Below are 17,777 nucleotides of genomic sequence, written 5' to 3'. Positions count from 1 at the left end.
GAAGTGTGAAACAAATGTTGAATGAGTAATTATTTATATAACAAAAGTGTTCTTAGGTTCCTTTAAATATTGAGCTCTAATATACCAACTTAGGGTTTATTTACAGCTTCTTGGGGCCTGTAGCAGCCTACTGGGGATCTGGGGTTTTCTCCTGTATTAACCGTAGATAATAGAATTGGCAAGACACAGAGCCACCTCCAGGCCTGCCAAGTCCCCAGAACCTACTGTCTTCATAACAGCTCTTCCAGCCTAGATGAACAATGATAGCTTTGGAAAGGAAGAACAGTTGGAAAGGATGAACTACAGAAGCCTAAAGTAACACTACACATAGGAAAGTCGCTACAAACAAGAAATGGCACATAAAGCCTTTCCAACATGTGAGAGCCAGTCCCTGGGGTTTCTACAACAGGGTCATGGTCATGGAGCTGCACATTTGGTGTTAAATATGATGACCTCAGCATGGGTCAGCTCCACTCCAGCGTCCCTTTCTGCCTGCAGTGAGAACCCTTGGAAAATTGGAAGGAGCCAGGCTGGGAGCCTAGAGCGTCAAGGGGCAGCTCAGGATGCTAGCTGCAGCCTCTGGGCCAGGCGCTGCCAGTGAGAATGAGGTTACTGAGCCTGGAGCTTGACTCCCCATTTGAAAAATGCCCACCAGGCAATGCCAAGAAGACACCACCCTCTGCATCATTAAATTACAACAAGCCCTGAAACTCACTCCAGAAGCCTCGGTCTGCCTGGCCTTGTGGTCAGTTGGAAGCATGTGATTGGCTGGCTACGCTCAGCCTAGCAGGCCTTATCTTCAGCTGGTTATTATTTGATGAAACGGCCTTCCTCCTCCCATGGTGTTTCAAAACTGAGCTGGGAGTATTTACTGCGGCCAGGGAGCTTTATCTGAGGTTACTGCAGAGCACCCGGAGTCCCGTGAACAAGACAACAGGATGCCAAGGAGGAGCTTTTAATTCATCCACAGCCTGGGGGCTATCTTCTCCAGAGCCTGGGTCAGCTCTGTGAATCCACTGGTTGGAAAGAATTCCTCAAACGCCAGAAGTTGAGAATACAGGTATTTAAAGAATTTGGGAGTGGAGAGCCCATTTCCTAAGATGTCCTGACATTGGAGGTGGGGGTTGGATGAAGGGCTGGGAGTGAAGTGGAACACAGGAGAGGGGAACACAGGTGGAGGAAGCAGGTTGAAGGAAAGAGAATTCAGAGCCTTGGAATTCTATGGAAGGACAAAGGTGGCTCCTGGTCATGACTTGTTTGTAGCTTGTGAGAGGTTGAAGGATGTCCATTTTGTAGTTCTCACATCTACATGTGTTTGCTCCCCATAACATTCTTCCTGAAGTCTAGCTACTCTTTGGGCTTCCATGTAATCCCTCACTCACTCTCAGAAACCCAAGCCCTAGAGAGAAATTTGGATACTTATAAGAAAAAAAAGTCCAGTTGCTTTAGTTTGAAACACCATTGAATCTGATTTGCAATTGGGACATGACCTTCAAAGGCTTTGCAGGGTGAAACAAATTCTTCTATCCATTCTTGAGATATGGGAGGAGAGTCCAGCACCTCACTTCTGAGTTGTTTTTTTTTTTAACCACTTTGCTTAAGATTTGCTTTTGATGTGTGGATTCCACTTCTATCTCCACCATATCCCCAACTCAGTGGGGGTTTCTGAGCTTGGATTGGGCAGACAGCTTTGTGCCAAAGAACTTCCTGCTACAGGTAAAAGCCAGGTTCCATGTTGGGCGTCCAGGAATGGAAGGAATTTAACTATCTGGAATGAAGTTGAAAGATGGACTTTGTCTTTCTACTAGTTTTGGCTGGAGGTGGCTGGGGAGGAGAGGATATGATGTAAACACACAGAAAACAATTTTATTTTAGTGTTTAAAACTCTGGTGGGAAAGAACGCTTTTATGGTATATTGGTGTTCTTAAAACGGATTTCCCCCATCTTTGTAGGTTAAGAGATTACCATGCCAAAAGCACTTCCTTCTCTTAGTTCTGTTGACTGTCTTCATCCCCAGGGATTTCCACTGTATTGTCTTAATTCTCAAGCGTTTGTATCCAGGTTGTCCCTAGTTTGTCAGCTACAGTGGGAGGAAACCATGGCTCTGTCCCATGTGGTGCTCCTTGGATGGAGGAATTTTTTTCCTTCTCACCATTCTGCAGATTCCCAGGGAGTTTTCTCCATGGAGTCCCATTGGACTTGCTAAGATTATCAGAGTAATAGGTCCAAGAAGTTCATCAGAGTGGATCCCCCTCCCCTTCATGATTTTAAGAAACATGCTGGGAGGTGGTGGGGGAGACAAGTCACTGCAGTGGGTTCCACCTCCTGGACCTCAATCTTCTCTGCTCTTTGGAGCATTTCCTCCCTCTGTCACCATCTGGATGGTCTGGGTCCTGCCTGCTTCTGCCACCTCCCTCACCCTTCTCCCTCTCCATCTGGCTGTATGGGCATTCCTTCAGTTCTTTTCACCCACCACAGCCAGATGCTGGAAACTAGCCTTGCCTGGATGCTGCATCTCATTTTATCCTTTCTGCTTGGATTGTTCTCCCTACTCCTCTGCATCCAGGTCTGGCCAGGTCAAGAGACTAATCAGCTCTCTCTCTGAGTGAATCTATTTCTCTGCTATGAGGTTAGGATCCCCTGAACTCCCCTTACTGGACCACTACTATGTTGCCTTGTGATCCTGAGTTTCTGACCCATTACCCGCACTAGACTGGCAGCTCTGTGAAGGCAGAGATCATGTCTCACTTGCTAGCCAGGCCCTGGCAGCCCAGCAGTGTCTGACAGCAGTAGACTTTTACTGGTTATAAGAGCTAACATTGATGGAGTGCCTTCTCCTTTCTCAGCACTCTTCTTGACTCAATTCCCACTGCAAGTTGGTATCAACCCATTTAATGGATAATCAAACTGTAAGTTAGCACAGTAAATGGCAGACCTCAGAGCCTACGCTTTCAAAGTGCCACTGGGGCTGAATGAGCCAATGAAAAACAAATGAATGATCACAGGCTAATGATGGGAACATGGTGACTCTCTCACATGCTGGGTGAGACCTCAGCTGAGCCTATGAGCGCCAGCCACTTGCCAGACTGGGAACTCGCATGGGAGGCTGTGCTGGTGAGTGGAATCCTTACCTGAGATGCATTCAATGCTCAGCTCCATCCCCTTCCCCATGGGCCTCTCTCCTGCCTTTGTAGCCAGCTGTAAGATCCCACAATGTCTCCTAAGACCCCTGGAGGCTTCAAATCTGCTCTTGAAGGAAAGGCTTAAGGCAACTAGCATTGCCTGGGAGCTCACTGTGTCTCAGGCACATGCTGTGCTCTGGTGGATCTCACTTATCCTCCCTAAGATGTAGAGGGCAGGTTAGCACCACTGTCTGCATTAGATCACAAACCTAGACAAAGAGAGCAGAAATGACTGGCCCAAGCTGGTAAGCGCTAGAGCTGAGACCCAGGATCAGACTGGTCTAGCCTGAAAACCCTTGCCCTTTCCATGTAGCAGGGCTTACAGGAGACCCTTAACCTTGGACCCAGTGCATCCTGGTGACTGGTCCCTTCTGTATTCCTGTCATACAGGTATTCCTGCCCCTGTGTCTGCCTCCTTAGTCACTGAGTGGGGACTGCTTCCCTGTAGTGGTCCTGCCCAGACCCCAGAGATAGCACCTGTGCTGGCTGCTGGTGCTTGAGGGTGCACACTTGTGCCTGCCTCAGCCAGACCAGGTGCCTGCCTTCATGATGACCCTGGTCTAAGTGGACCTCAATCCTAAAGGGACACCTTCCTCCTCTTCCTCTCTCAGGGAATGGTTATATTTATAAAAGCTTTGGTGAAACTGCCCAGTTTAAGGGGCTCTCATCAGACTGTCATTTTTTTTTTTTTATTAGTGACAGAGCATGGAGAAAAGGGCCACTTGGACCCACAGCTGAGTCCTGACTTATCTACTTATTATCTAAATGCTCAAGACCCTACTTTCTTCATCTGTGAAATGGGTGTGATACTTCTCTCCCTGAGTGACTTTGAGAATAGAGATTCTGTGGTTGTACCTACAGCATGTAAGGCAGAGAAAGCATTTGCCCTGTGGAAGTTACAGCTGAATTGGCGACAGGTATTAAGAGTATCACACAAATAAGTAGGTCATTCCCTCTGTCAGGAGAAAAAGCACAAAGAACTTGATTCAGATGGGGGCAGGAGCCAGTCAAGACAAGGCTTCATGGTGAACAAAAGCAGTTGAGCACCTACCGCCCCACCTCTAGCAGAATGCAGCAGGGGCACAGCGTGTGCCAGCCTGGCCAGTGACCTGCTTTCTCTGGGGCTCCGAGTCTGAGAACAAGATGAAGGGGTTGTCCTGAATGATCGCTAAGCCTGAGTTGCCCATCCCGGGCACCACGTGATCCCCAGCACAGGGCAGGAGAGAGCCACGTGACTCCCTGCTTAGGGCTTCTCTCACTGTTTCTGCTGATGGAGCAAGCCTGGGCCCAGGGGGAAGAACTGGCCTCTTCTCCTTTTGTCCAGCACCTCCTTCCTCCTTCCCCTACTGGGAAGTGACATCCATTTCTCTGGGATCTCTACTCTCATGAAAAAAACCCTTTGTGCCTTGGCAGGAACTGTGTCCTTCCTCCCCGAGTCCTGTGTGTGCAGCTTGGGTGAATAACCCACCTGGGGCATTGTTCTCTGCTGGCCTAATTCTCAGTACAGGAAGACTGGGAGGTGAGCAGGGAACTGAGGGTTTGGAGATGCGCCCGTGGTTCCTTGGCTGCCCATGAGTGTGCGCACGGCTGCCCACTCAGCCTCCCCCAGGAGCACCGTGTTCCCTTTGCCACTGCCCACAGTGTCTTTTGTGAGCTCTCAGGCCAGGGCGGTAATGACAGCTCTTGTAAAGAACTGGTTAGCATTTTTTCCAGACAAAGCCACAGGCCCTGGAAGGTGGTGGGAAGGCTTAGATGGGAATGAGTGATGAAAGGAGATGATTAGCCTCAGGCTCCTGAAAGGACAGCAATGTTAGCATCTTCAGTTGTCTTCCACCTTGCCTGTGGGGGACCCTGATCCCTTGACCTCCAGAGCATATCAGCTCTTTCTCCAGCTCCTCTTCTCCACCTTGGGCCTCACTCTTGCCTCAGCTCTCTCTGGGAATTTCCTGCCAATTACTTGCAGAGCACAGGGTTTAGGGGGACCTCCCAGGGACACTATTGTCAGTCAGTGATGCCCCAGTGGAAAAATAATTTGGGAAGACAGGTAGTGCGGTTGAGATTTCCTGGCACACAACTCTTCTCCACTTATATTCTGGATTGGAAGACTCTCTGTTGAAGGGGGGGACGCCCAGGATTGGACATTGAGAAGAGAATGGGGATGTGCCACAGTAGAACACTAGGCTGAGCCAGGTGCCACGGCTTATGCCTGTAATCCCAGTGATTCTGGAGGCTGAGGCAGGAGTATCACAAGTTCAAGGTCAGCCTCAGCAACTTAATGAGATCATTTCAAAATAAAAAGGGATGGGGATGTGGCTCCATGGTAGAGCACCCCTGGGTTCAGTTCCACTTGGAAATGCTCTTGGTCTGGTGGGGTATGTACCACACACACATACCCCACCAGACCAAGAACATTTCCAAAGAGACTGTTTTGAATAGGAAATTATATCCCAAGGAAACTCCCACCCCAGGTCAGAAGAGGAAAATGATAGTAGATTGCAATGGAAAGCGCACCACTTCCATTTTGATCCAGGAACCATAGCTTTGCTAACCCCACATTGGTGGGGTCAAGCTCTCCAACTGCCAGGAGCGTTTCAGATATGGAATGGGGCTCCGGGTGTCATGCTGAGCCACACTAATGGGAACTCCCCATCATCATTCCTGGGCTCTCCAGCAGCAGGCAGGCACCCTTTCCCCCAGGGGACTTGCCTAGGGAGCTTTGCCCTTGGCCTTCACCAGGGCCCTGCACAGCTCACGTCAAGTGGCAAGTGCGGCTGTGTATTGGGATTCAACCTCCTGCCAGAAACCAGGTTGGCAAACAAAACAAAACAACAAACAAACAAAAAGTACCCTATGGGATCTTGAAAGACTGGGGCATCCATTTCCCGATGGGCTGGACTTTCTCTGTGGGGGAGGGGTGGTTGCTGTGGAACTTAACCCTCAAAGCTGCTGGCAACACTGTCTGTTTGTTTCTTGAGTCAATTACAATTAAGTGACTGTGAGAACAAGGGCCTGGGAAAATGGGAAGCCCTGGGAGCAAGAGCTCTGCTAAGACTTGGCAATGAGAAACTCAGGGACCAGGATGCAGCGGGAGGCTGGCTCCTCTCCCTGCACTGCTCCCACCCAGACCTCTGCAGGGAACACAGAAGAGGAGCTGAGTTTTTTGCAGCAGCCTGGACCCCATCAAGCTCTCCTGGGGTGCATTTAATTATCTTGCAGGGTGATGCTCCGGGGAGCTTGGTAGGTAGGGTGGGAACACTGACCACACCAGGCAGAACAGCACGCACTGCTAGGTGATAGAGAATGTGCCCTCTGATGTTCAGATCCCCTGGGTCTGTGAAGCAGTACTGTGTGTCCCTGGTGCTTTGGCATGGCTCCTTCAGTGTCCCCTTGCTACACCACCATCTCTACCTCTAATTAGCTCTGTGAGTCTACAATAAGGCACAATTGCTACTCTCGAGAAACTTACAGCCCAATCGAAGGGATGGGGTGACAGGGTTGCCCTGTGAGTGCCCTGCACCTCTCCCTGGCCACACTCCCCTCTCTGTAATGTTACACTCAATGGCCTGTTTAATTACCCAGTCCTATCCCCTCGACCCTCCCTGTCCTTGCCCTTGTCCTGGAATACCTTCTCATTCCCACTGGGTCTCAAACCTAATTTATTCTCCAGCCAGCCCCAGTGGTTCCTCAACACTCCTGGTACAACATTTTAGATGGCATGGCTGCTAGTCTGTCGAGTGTTTTTCCAGTTTAGAGTGACATAAGATCTAAGGATAAAGTTGCCAGTTTCTTTTTTTTCTTTTGGTACCAGGGATTGAACCCAGGAATGCTTAACCACTGAGCCACATCTTCAGCCCTTTTAACATTTTTAATTTTGAGACAGGGTCTCTCTAAGTTGCTGAGATTGGCTTTGAACCTCTGATCTTCCTACCTCAGCCTCCCTAGCTGCTGGGATTATAAGCGTGCACCTCTACCTCTAGCAAGTTGCAAGTTTTTAAGACAGCTATACATAATCAATTGGAGGGATTTCCCTTTGTTTCAAGAGTCTATCTTTTCTGCTTGTTGGGATGTTAAAGCACTTCTTTCTTTTATCAAGTGATGGTGTTTGCCAATTGACAATTTGTGTTTAGTTTAATACAATGGGCAGAATTTCAAAGTTGGTCTCCCTTCTTTATTGCATTGAGATAGCTCAGAGTCTGAACAGTCTTGGCTAACAATCAGCTTATCACTGAAGCTAACCCCCATGTCCAAACCCAACTTGCCTTTGCGATGTCTTTCATAGTTTCTGATTTCCCACTCAGTAGTCGTAAGGCTGATAGATTCAAATTCTACTCATTTCCCTAAGATACATAGCTAACTGTGGCAGCCAAGTCCTTAAATAGAATCTGTTGTTCTCTTGGTGTCACAGGCTCCTGTATGTTTAATGCCTCAAGTATCTGCTTTCTGGGCCAGAGTAATGAAAATATAAAAGGGAATTATCCATCTCAGAGAGCAGTTGCAATGGAAATAAAAGCCATTCGTACTCAGGGTTATCAGGATGTTTAATTTTTCATTGCTATTTCAAGATTAAAGTTGAACTTCAGAGTAGCGTTAACTCAGGTCACCAGCTTCCACTTAGATGCTTAGAGACTGCTGTAAAAGATGCCATACCCTGGCTTGGGCAGCCAAGATGTAGGGCCCTCTTTCTATCTGCCTAGGTTAGGGAATCTTAGGGTCATGGGTCATGGGAACTGCTGTGTTACAGGACATCTCAGAACACATCTGGCTATTCTGGTACTTTCAATATTGTCAGGAAGAGTTGGGTGGTGTCTCATGCTTGTAGTCCCAGCTTTGCGGGAGGCTCAAGTGGGAGGATCCATTGAGCCCAGAGTTGGAGAAGAGCCTGGGCAATGTAGAGAAACCTTGTCTTAAAAAAAAAAAAGTTAGGGTCTAGGACATTGGAATTCCACAATGCTTGGTGGATAAGAGAAAATATCTACCAGGCAAGGCCAACCCAATCATCTAAGTGGTGAAGTCCAAGTTCTTGAGCTATAGTTGGAGGTTTCTATGTTAGAAGTTGTTTAAAATAAGCAAGTCTTGCTAAGCTTAGATATGTATCTGCAAGGAAGGTTTTATTTTGCCCACATTTGCAATGTTGGCTTTGCTCTGTGATGGTAACTGCAAAGAAAATATCTCATGCTTAGACTGAGAGCTTCATGAGGCCAGACACGCCTCCTGCATGGTATTGGCACATTGTCTTCTCTCTCTGCCCCTCTCTTTCCTGGGACCTGGTCCATTCCTTTGCACAAATGAGGCCAAAAATGGTTGTTGGTGATGCTGATAATGCAAATGACGAATACATTTAGAGAGAACCAGAGAACTGCCAGAGAATTTCTGGCAGTTTTTACTGTGACATAATATGATGTATAATTGTTCATATTTTAGCTTCCCAATTTAGTTATTAAAACTTATTGGCTACATTTGTTTGGTTTGCAACCCTAAGAAGAAGAAAGGGGGGAGGATGAAGCTTGTAGGCAGCAAAGGCCTCCAGGTGAGAGCTCCATGTTCCTAGTTTTGGTGGCCTAATCCCCTGGAACCTACTACGGCTGCTTATGCAGAGCTGGTCCAGGACTGGAGAGCCACAGGCTTGGTCCATTCAGACTTACATAATTGTGCATGGTTTGCCTGGGCCCTTATGGTAGCCTGATCTTTCCTGCTGAGCTCACCCCTCTTCTAGCAGGCAACTCTCTGTCTTGTTAGCAGCTTGAGTCATGGCAAGCACATTGTAGAAGGCTTTGGTATGTTTCTCATCATGACTGTGCCATCATCCAGATGTGAGGCCCCAGGCAAATCACTTTGTCTGGATCTGGGTTTCTTCATTTGTAGAATGTATTGCATTCGGGTCAGAATCTCTCAACCTCTGGCACTATGAACATTAAGGAGCAGGTAATTCTTTATTGTGAGACTATATTGTGCATGGTAGGATATTGAGCAGTATCCTGGCCTATATCCACTGGATGCCAATAGGACCTGTCCTCTCCCTTGTGATAACCAAAAATATATCCAGACAGTTCCAAATGGCAAAATCACCCTCTAGTCAAGAACTTTGGAATCAGATGATACCTACCTCGGTTTAAGAAAATACATTAAGAGATGTTAATGCCTCCTATTTTATTAACTTTCTACTCTATATTAGACACTGTATTAAATTTTGCAGCTTAAATATCTATTTACATATATCTTATTGATAAAATGCCATCTTTTCCATGAAAATCTATATTAGGGCACAGGCCAGGAGAAGAACTGAAAACAAGTAGAATCTCTGGATTTTTACTGGATTGTATCTTTGGTTTCCTCATCTGTGAGACATCAGTGTGTGTATATGTTGGGGGGGTAGCTCAGTGGTACAGCATTTGCCTAGGGTGAGTGAAGCCCTGGGTTCTATCCCCAGTGCTGCCAAAAAAAAAAAAAAAAGAAAAAATCACCTTTACACATTATTGACAAGACCTAGTGCTCAGTGTATAGGAAAGCAACTAGATCCTACTAGAGATTCACTAATGTTAAACGTGCTCATTTTTTCCCCTTCTTCTTTTCTCCCACAGCTGAGGGAATACAATCTACGAAAACAGTTAACTTGCCAGCTTTGCTCTGCCATCTCTACCCATCTACCCATCTTATTCCGCCTGCCCCCTGCCCTCTTCCTGGCTAGGTCGGCACTGATACCTCCTCTTAACCCCCCCCCCCCCCCTGTTTGTTTTGGAGAGAGATCCCAAATCTTTTGTGTCAGATGGTTGATGTGGGCCACCCCTGAAGGGGATTCTCCAGCAACCAGAGCCTTGCAAATCCCATCCTTTGGTCTGTTTGCTGTGTACCACGAAGACAAAAAGAAGCCAAGGACAAGGGAACGCCTACTATGTGCATTATCAGCGTTGTTCCTTGTAGGGCACAGATGGGCCAGGAGTTTTATCATGTCCCCTGGGCTCTAAGTGTCTCTCCGGCAAAGACCATGCCTTGGATGTGCACGGCAGCTGCTGTGCCAGCCAGGGCCTCCCTAGAAGAGGAGGTATTTGATAAACTGGCAAGGTGGGGGATGTTGTAGCCAACTGGGAAGTCCAAGGTGTGGAGTTTGAAACTGATTTTTCCTTTCAGGCCAAGACTTGACTAGGGTTGCAAGGAATGTGAAGAATATATTCTTAAAAAATTAGGCTGTGTTTTCAATCCCAGCTCTGCCAACTATTTCCATGGGGAAGCTTGTGTCTCCCTCCTGAATTTCAGCTGTCCACCCTATCTGAGAAGTCTGAGGTCATAAGGGCCTATCTTATGACCTCTTTTCAACTAGTTGGGAAGTTGTGAGAATCCAGTAATAGAATACACAGAGAGCACACAGTATCTACCACAGTCCTGCTAGATAACCAAGAGCTTAACAGAAATCCATGAAGGTACATCATCTTAAATATTATCTATCAACCCTAATACATATAACAGATGTCTAACAAACTACAAAAAGTTTCTTTTTCATAAAGAAACAGGCTGAGGCCAGGACCATGGCATATGCTTGGACTATCTAGCAACTTGGGAGGTTGAGGCTGGAGGATCTCAGGTTTGAGGCCAACCTCACTTAGTGAGATGTTGTCTTAAAAAAAAAAAGCTGAGGATGTACCTTAGTGGTACAAAATTTTCCTGGCATGTGTAAGGCCCTAGATTAAATTCCCATACTGTGAAAGGGGCACAGGGTGGAGGGAGAAAGAAAGAAAAAAGAAATAGGATCAGAAAGAGGAAGAGACGGAGAAGCATCCCAGGTTCTCAATGCTAGTTAATGTTAGAGCTGGGACAGGTACTGGATCTCTAGAGTTACCAACAGATACTATTTCTTCCATGCTCAGGCTGCCTTCCTGCTCAAACATTTAAAGGTCATATTTAGCAAATTGACAGAAGTTTAAAAAAATGAGACTTAAGAACCACGTGCAGTTTGCAGAGGTAATCTTGGTTGGTGGCTCTTTCCAGTGGGACCCTTCTTTCAGGGTAAGAGAGCAATGAGAATATTCTCTATTCTCTAATATGTGTCTAGTTACTAGGGCTACCTGGGGAAAGGAAGTTTCTAATTTTCCCTCTTAGCTAGATGGAGCAGGAAGAAGAGACTGTTACACACACCACACAATCCAGACCCCCTCCCACACCCACCCAGGACCCCAAACCCTGCTGTACATCCTGCTACATACCACATGTGTGATCCCCCCCACATACACACATACAGGAAATTCAGTCTCTCTCCAAGCATAGTGCCCAGAGGAGGCTGGTCCACACTAGCCCATTGCTTACACATAGCCAAGCACTCTAAAAACCATCTCCTTTGCCCCTTGGTCTCCTACCTTCTCCCTGTTCAGCTCTTGCCTCCCAGCCTGCACCCAAGGGACTGGGGAGGTGGTCTTCTGCTTTCCTGCTGATACCCAGTCTCAAGAGTCACTCTCAATCAACACACAGCACAATTAATATTCACATTCCCAGTTCCATTGCAAGCCATTTTTCTGGGCTGACCCAGACCTGATTCATGATCTGCCTCACACCTCTGGCCAAGAACTCATGAATTTTCTGGAGAGGGAGAGCCCGAAGCACCGGGCTTCCCACGGTGACTTCGTGTGCTTTCTCCTTCAATGCTACTTGGGGCCTTCTTGGGATGGAGTTTATGCAGGTTTATTAGGATGTTGGCTGGTGAGATCATGTGTAATTTTAAATATAAATTTTAAATATAAATGGAACCTTGGTTAAAATGGAATAAGTTATTTGAATTAAACTCTACTGAAGTCCAGACTGATGGTTATAATTCGGTCAAAAGGTTATTGAATCAGTGGAGTCATAATTCCTATCAGAACCCCCTCTTCTATTTTGTCTCTTTAGCTTAATAGTAAACTATTCAAAGGCAGTTCACCATGTGCAGAGCACATTTAATGCTTTTTTTTTTTTTTAAATCCTCTATCCTCCCCATTTTTAACTCCTTCCTGGGATAGTATGTATAGAATGAAAACTGAAAGGAGGAATCGGCCGGCTCTGTCCCCAGGGCCAACTCCTGCCCACCACCTGTTTGGAAAATAAAGTTTTATTAGCACACAGTCCCAGCAATTTTCTCATGTACTGCCTCTGGCCTCCTTCACACTGCCATAGGATCAAGTGTTTGTGGCAGAGTCCAGAGGGCCTGAAAAGCCCAAATTTTTACTAAAAATATGCCGACTCCTGATTTAGAGCATGAGTGTTAGAGTCGGACACTCCTGGGTTCAAATCAGGTCTTGGTTTCTTGTTAACTGTGACATTGGGAAAGTGACATAACTTTTCTGTGAAACCTAATCAGCAGCACAGGAATAATGAATAAATACCTCCCTCGGAGGGTTGCCAAGATCTCAGTGAGACAGCATTCATTACAAACCTACAGCCCTGTGCCTGGCACAGATCACCTGCTCACAAAAAATGGCAGCTGTGGTGGCGACCATTCATCCCTCCAGCTAACAAATGCACAAACGTGTATCTAGTGCTTCCTCTGCTTGGCCTGGGTCTCTAGCAGGGAATGACCTCAGAAAGCTTCTGTTCTCACGAAGCTCACCTTCCATCAGGCAAGGACCGGAAGAGAAATCAACAGGTTATTTTCAGATAGTGTTAAGTGCTATAAATAAAATAGAGTGATTTAGGAGAAAGGGACAAGGCAGGGGAGAGAGAGTCCACTGGATCTAAGAGCTAAAAATAAGAATGAATCGGTCCCACAAACATCTAAGAGAAGGAATGTTCCTGGCAGGAGGGACCATCAACACAGAGGCCAGGGATTAGCTTGGGATGGCCCAGGAACAGTCGGTCGGCCTCGGGGCCTAGGGCAGAGAGGGAGGAGGCAATGGTCGGGGATTGAGGGAGAGGAGGAGGTGGGTCTGAGAGCAGGTCAGAGTTTGTGGCCCTGGGAGGGGGTGTTCCTCAGAATCAGGGGCATGAAACTCGGTCCTGGGCCTCACTCTGCCACTTTCCTTGGTGGTAGGATCACTCTTCCTCCTTGGTCACCCGTGGAAACAGGAACGAGCAGAGGTGCCTGAGAGCCCCGTCAAGGTGGCAGCTCTTGGCAGCAGGAAGCCCATCACGTGGCCCTGCTGCGCTCAGCTACCTCACGGGGCCTTTTTCTTCACAATCCCTCAAATTCACTTGACTGATCTTTTGGCCTGTGCTATTAGCTCTTTGAAATTCTTCCTTATCAGGAGCCTTTAATGCTCCTTCAGGTAGAGCACTTAAGGTGGAAATCAGTTCACATGATCTTAAAACCTCCAATAAATTTCCAGCCACATAACACCAGTCAGATCAACATTTTGTTCCTGCGGTCACTCTGAATTCATGGCTCATTTCCATAATTAGCATTTCTTTTATGTCCAAATCATTGAACAGGCGTGAAGAGCCATAGTGATAATATGTTACCTGTTTGAGGTTTAAAAGAAGGCCTCCGATACCATCAGTTACTCTAACTGCCTCTAGCATTGCTAATAATGGCCTCAGAGTCTCCACCGTGGCAAAGCACTACTGCATACTTGGTTCACTTGAGGTAAAACTGTATCTTTGTTTTACCAACCTTTGTCCTTTTCTTTGTATCCTCTTCATCTTCCTCCTCCATTATCTTCATCATCCTCAAACCCCTTTGTTGGAAGTACATAGTAGTCAGTTTTCTATCACTATAACAAAATACCTAAGGCAGGATTATGTTATAAAGAAAAGGGGCCTAATTATCTACAGTTCAGTCCAGGGGCTGTGATGCTGATTTTGTCTAATTCTAATCACTCCCAAAAGCTCCACCTTTAAATACCATGGTTGGATCAAGTTTTCACCCTTTTAATTCAATGAACATATGACTTGGAAGACTAAACTCCTGCATAAGCCCAGGGGACTTCCATTCAAACCACAGCAGAAGCAGAATGGAGGATGTAGCTTAGTGGTAGGTCACTTGCGTAGCACACACAAGGCATGAGTTTTATCCCCACTGCCTCATGTATCCTGCTCCCACAACCAGAGCAGAAGTACTTAGCTCAGTAATAATTAATTCTTCCCTTACAATGTGTAAATGTGTGTTTCTGCCTCATCTTGCTTTAGACAAGATCCAGCCAGGTGGCGCAGAGCATGCCTGTAACCCCAGCAGCTTGGGAAGCTGAGGCAGGAGCATCTCGAGTTCAAAAAAGTGAGGTACTAAGCAACTCAGTGAGAAAGGATAAAATACAAAATAGGGCTGGGGATGTGGCTCAGTAGTCAAGTGCCCCTGAGTTCAATCCTGGTACCAAAAAAAAAAAAAAAAAAAAAAAGGAAGAAGAAGAAGAATGAGGTCCAAATGTGGCTCTCTCCCAAGCCATGTATTCAAACACTGATGCTATCACAGGGGTTCTCTTGATGCTTTGAGTATACCCCTTGTGGCTTTGAAAACCTACATTCTCCCCCCAACCTTCCTCTCCCTTATTTTCTCTTCCCTGATCTTTTCCCTATCCTTCTCCTCTCTGATCTTTTCCCTGGTCTTCTCCTTCCTAATTTCATTTTCTCTGAATCATCTCTTTCAACCCCCCCCCCCCGCCCCGTTTCTGCTGATGGGAAGAATCACAGCCTTGGGGACAGGTGTTCCCTGTGTTTCTCCTTTGCTAGCAAAGCAACAAACCATCTTTTTCCCTTTTCTCAAAATTGTGTCCTCATTATTGGATTGGCATCGGGGACAAGGACAGAGCTTTCAGCAACAAAATTTGGTGACCCAGATGGGACCCAAGAGCAGCCCCTGCTCAGCTTTCTTGGGAAGATCTGTACTCCAGTGACCTCCACTTCCAGGCTGAGGACACAAGGTGGCTGGTGAGTTAGTGAGAGCCAACCGCTGGAGACACTGGAGACGGTGTGAGTTTGCCTTGGATGAAACAAGAAGAGCTGATCTTGTGAGTCAAGGGAGGGACTGAGGGACCATCCCAGAAGATGCCAAAGCTCTTTTTGCTTTGGGGAACTCCCGCCGTCTCTCCCTGAACTACACAAGTTGCTCCATCAGTTGCTCTATTTGAGAAAGAGGAAACTGAACTCAGGAAAGTCAAGACATCCTTGGCCATTTGGTAAGTCCCTCGGTGTGCATGCCGAGACCCTTGATTTGATACACCTAGTTCCTCTTTCTGGGGACATCTCTGGAGCCAGTGGTGTAGGAGTCATGGTTAAGTGGGACTCGAGAACCTGGGGATATGTGCTCTCTTCTGACCTGTTCTAGGTTCTCATCTGTTTGTTGACCTTGGGCTTGGGAATTCCCTCTGGTTGCCTGGTTTGTTTGTATCTGCTACTGCCCCTTTTAAGACATGGCCAGTACTGCATTGATTCTATGAGTAGTCTCTTAGGAAAGATCTTGGCTGGTCAATTTAAGGGTTCCTATCTGTTGGCCATGGTTTGGGGGCTCCTCTCTGGTTGTTTTTCTCTGTTTCTTTTATATACAATCTTGCAATTGGAGTTGGCCTGTCAGAGGTAAAGGGGGCTGAAGAAGGGGCCAACTTTAAGTGTCTAAGATAATGTTTTACTGTAATGATCTGACTTTTACATAGCTTCCTAGATTATTATACAATTTGCAGTTGGAGTTGGTCTGTCATAGGTAAAGAAAGTAAGAGAAATTTGTACATGCAGTTCTGTCTGTTTTAAAGGTTCCCATCTGTCAGCCCTGGTTTTGGTGATCCTCTCTCACCTGTTTTTTTTATGTTACTGGCTTTTTAAGACATGGGCTGTGCTGTGTTGATATTATTGGTAGTCCATTGAGCAGAGAGATCTTAACTGCATGGGCCACCTATAGGGATAAACCTGTTTAAGAGAAAGGGGGTTTATTGTAACACAATCTGACCTTTAAGTGTTTTTTTCCTAGATTATTATACAATATTTTATTATTATTATTATTATTATTATTAGTTCTACTTAGTTGTACGTGACAGAAGAATGCATTTCAATTCATCGTACACAAATACAGTGCAGCATTTTAATTCTCTTGTACACGGTGTAGAGATGCACCATTCTGGCAATCATACATGTACCTAGGGTAATGATGTCCATCTCACTCCACCATTTTTCCTCCCCCCATAACCCCTCCCTATCCTCCCCTTTGCCCAATCCCAAGTTCCTCCATTCTTCCCATGCCCTCCTCCCATCATAGATCAGCATCCACTAATCAGAGAAAGCATTCAGCTTTAGTTTTTCGGGATTGACTTACTTTTATAAATATAATATTCTCCAATTCCATCCATTTACCTGCAAATGCAATAATTTTATTCTCTTTTAATGCTGAGTAATATTCCATTGTGAATATATATCACACTTTCTTTATCCATTCATCTATTGATGGGCATCTAGGTTGGTTTCACAGTTTAGCTATTGTGAATTCAACTGCTATAAATATCAATGTGGCTATGTCACTGTAGTATGTTTATTTTAAGTTCTTTCTCGGTATAGACTGAGGAGTGGGATAGCTGGGTCAAATGGTGGTTCCATTCTAAGTTTTCTAAGGAATCTCCACACTGTTTTCTGAAATGGTTGCACCAATTTGTAGTCCCACCAGCAATCTATGAGTCTACATTTTCTCACATCCTCTCCAACACTTATTATTGCTTGTGTTTTGATAACTGCCATTCCGACTGGCATGAGATGAAATCTTAGAGTAGTTTTATTTACATTTTTCTAATAACTAAAAATGTTAAACACTTTTTTTTTTATATACTTGTTGATCGCTTGTATATCTTCTGAGAAGTGTCTATTCAGTTCCTTGGCCCATTTATTGATTGAGTTGTTTGTTTGTTTGCTATTAAGTCTTTTGAGTTCTTTAAATATCCTGGAGATTACTGCTCTATCTAATGTGTGTGTGGTAAAAATCTGCTCCCATACTGTAGGCTCTCTCTTCACCTCAATGGTTGTTTCATTTGCTGAGAAGAAGCTTTTTAATTTGAATCCACCCCATTTATTGATTCTTGATTTTATTTCTTGTGCTTTAGGAGTCTTGTTAAGGAAGTTGGGGCCTAATTCGACATGATGAAGATTTGGGCCTACTTTTTCTTCTATTAGGTACAGGGTCTCTGGTCTAATTCCTAGGTCCTTGATCTAATTTGAGTTTTGTGCATGGTGAGAGATAGAGGTTTAATTTCATTTTGCTACATATGGATTTCCAGTTCTCCCAGCACCATTTATTGAAGAGGCTATCATTCATCCAATGTAAGTTTTTGGTGCCTTTGTCTAGTATGAGATAACCGTATTCATGGGAGTTGGTCTCTGTGTCATCTATTCTGTACCACTAGTCTACATGTCTATTTTGGTTCCAATACCATGCTGTTTTTGTTACTATTGTTCTATAGTATAATTTAAGGTCTGGCATTGTGATGCCTTCTGCTTTACTCTTCTTGCTAAGGATTGCTTTGGTCTCTTATTTTTCCAGATGAATTTCATGATTGCTTTTTCTAGTTCTATGAAGAATGTCATTGGGATTTAAATAGGAATTGCATTAAATCTGTATAACAGTTTTAGAAGTATGGCCATTTTGACAATATTAACTCTGCCTATCCAAGAGCATGGGAGATCTTTCCATCTTCTAAGGTCTTCTTCAATTTCCTTCTTTAGTGTTCTGTA

At 45.5% G+C, this 17,777-nt stretch overlaps 1 protein-coding gene across 4 annotated transcripts in view; it reads left to right on the top strand.

The window, feature by feature from the left end:
- The first annotated feature begins 824 nt into the window (after positions 1 to 824).
- Gpam (glycerol-3-phosphate acyltransferase, mitochondrial) overlaps positions 825 to 17,777 on the top strand; it is a 70,523-nt gene continuing 53,570 nt past the window's right edge. For 2 of the 4 annotated variants that reach the window (XM_046449880.2, XM_046449875.2), the window contains exon 1: positions 825 to 1,060. The gene's annotated coding sequence lies outside the window, so the exon portion shown is untranslated. Of the gene's footprint in view, positions 1,061 to 13,568; positions 13,723 to 14,873; positions 15,248 to 17,777 lie in introns of those variants that run through there. The other 2 variants (XM_046449876.2, XM_058581302.1) reach the window with 2 other exon arrangements.

Source organism: Marmota monax, unplaced genomic scaffold (assembly GCF_021218885.2).
Source record: "Marmota monax isolate L192 unplaced genomic scaffold, Marmota_monax_Labrador192_F-V1.1 WCK01_AAM20220418_F8-fsc00004, whole genome shotgun sequence".
Lineage (NCBI taxonomy): Eukaryota > Metazoa > Chordata > Mammalia > Rodentia > Sciuridae > Marmota > Marmota monax.
Note: the sequence above shows the minus strand (reverse complement) of the source record. Positions and strands in the feature narration are given on the sequence as shown.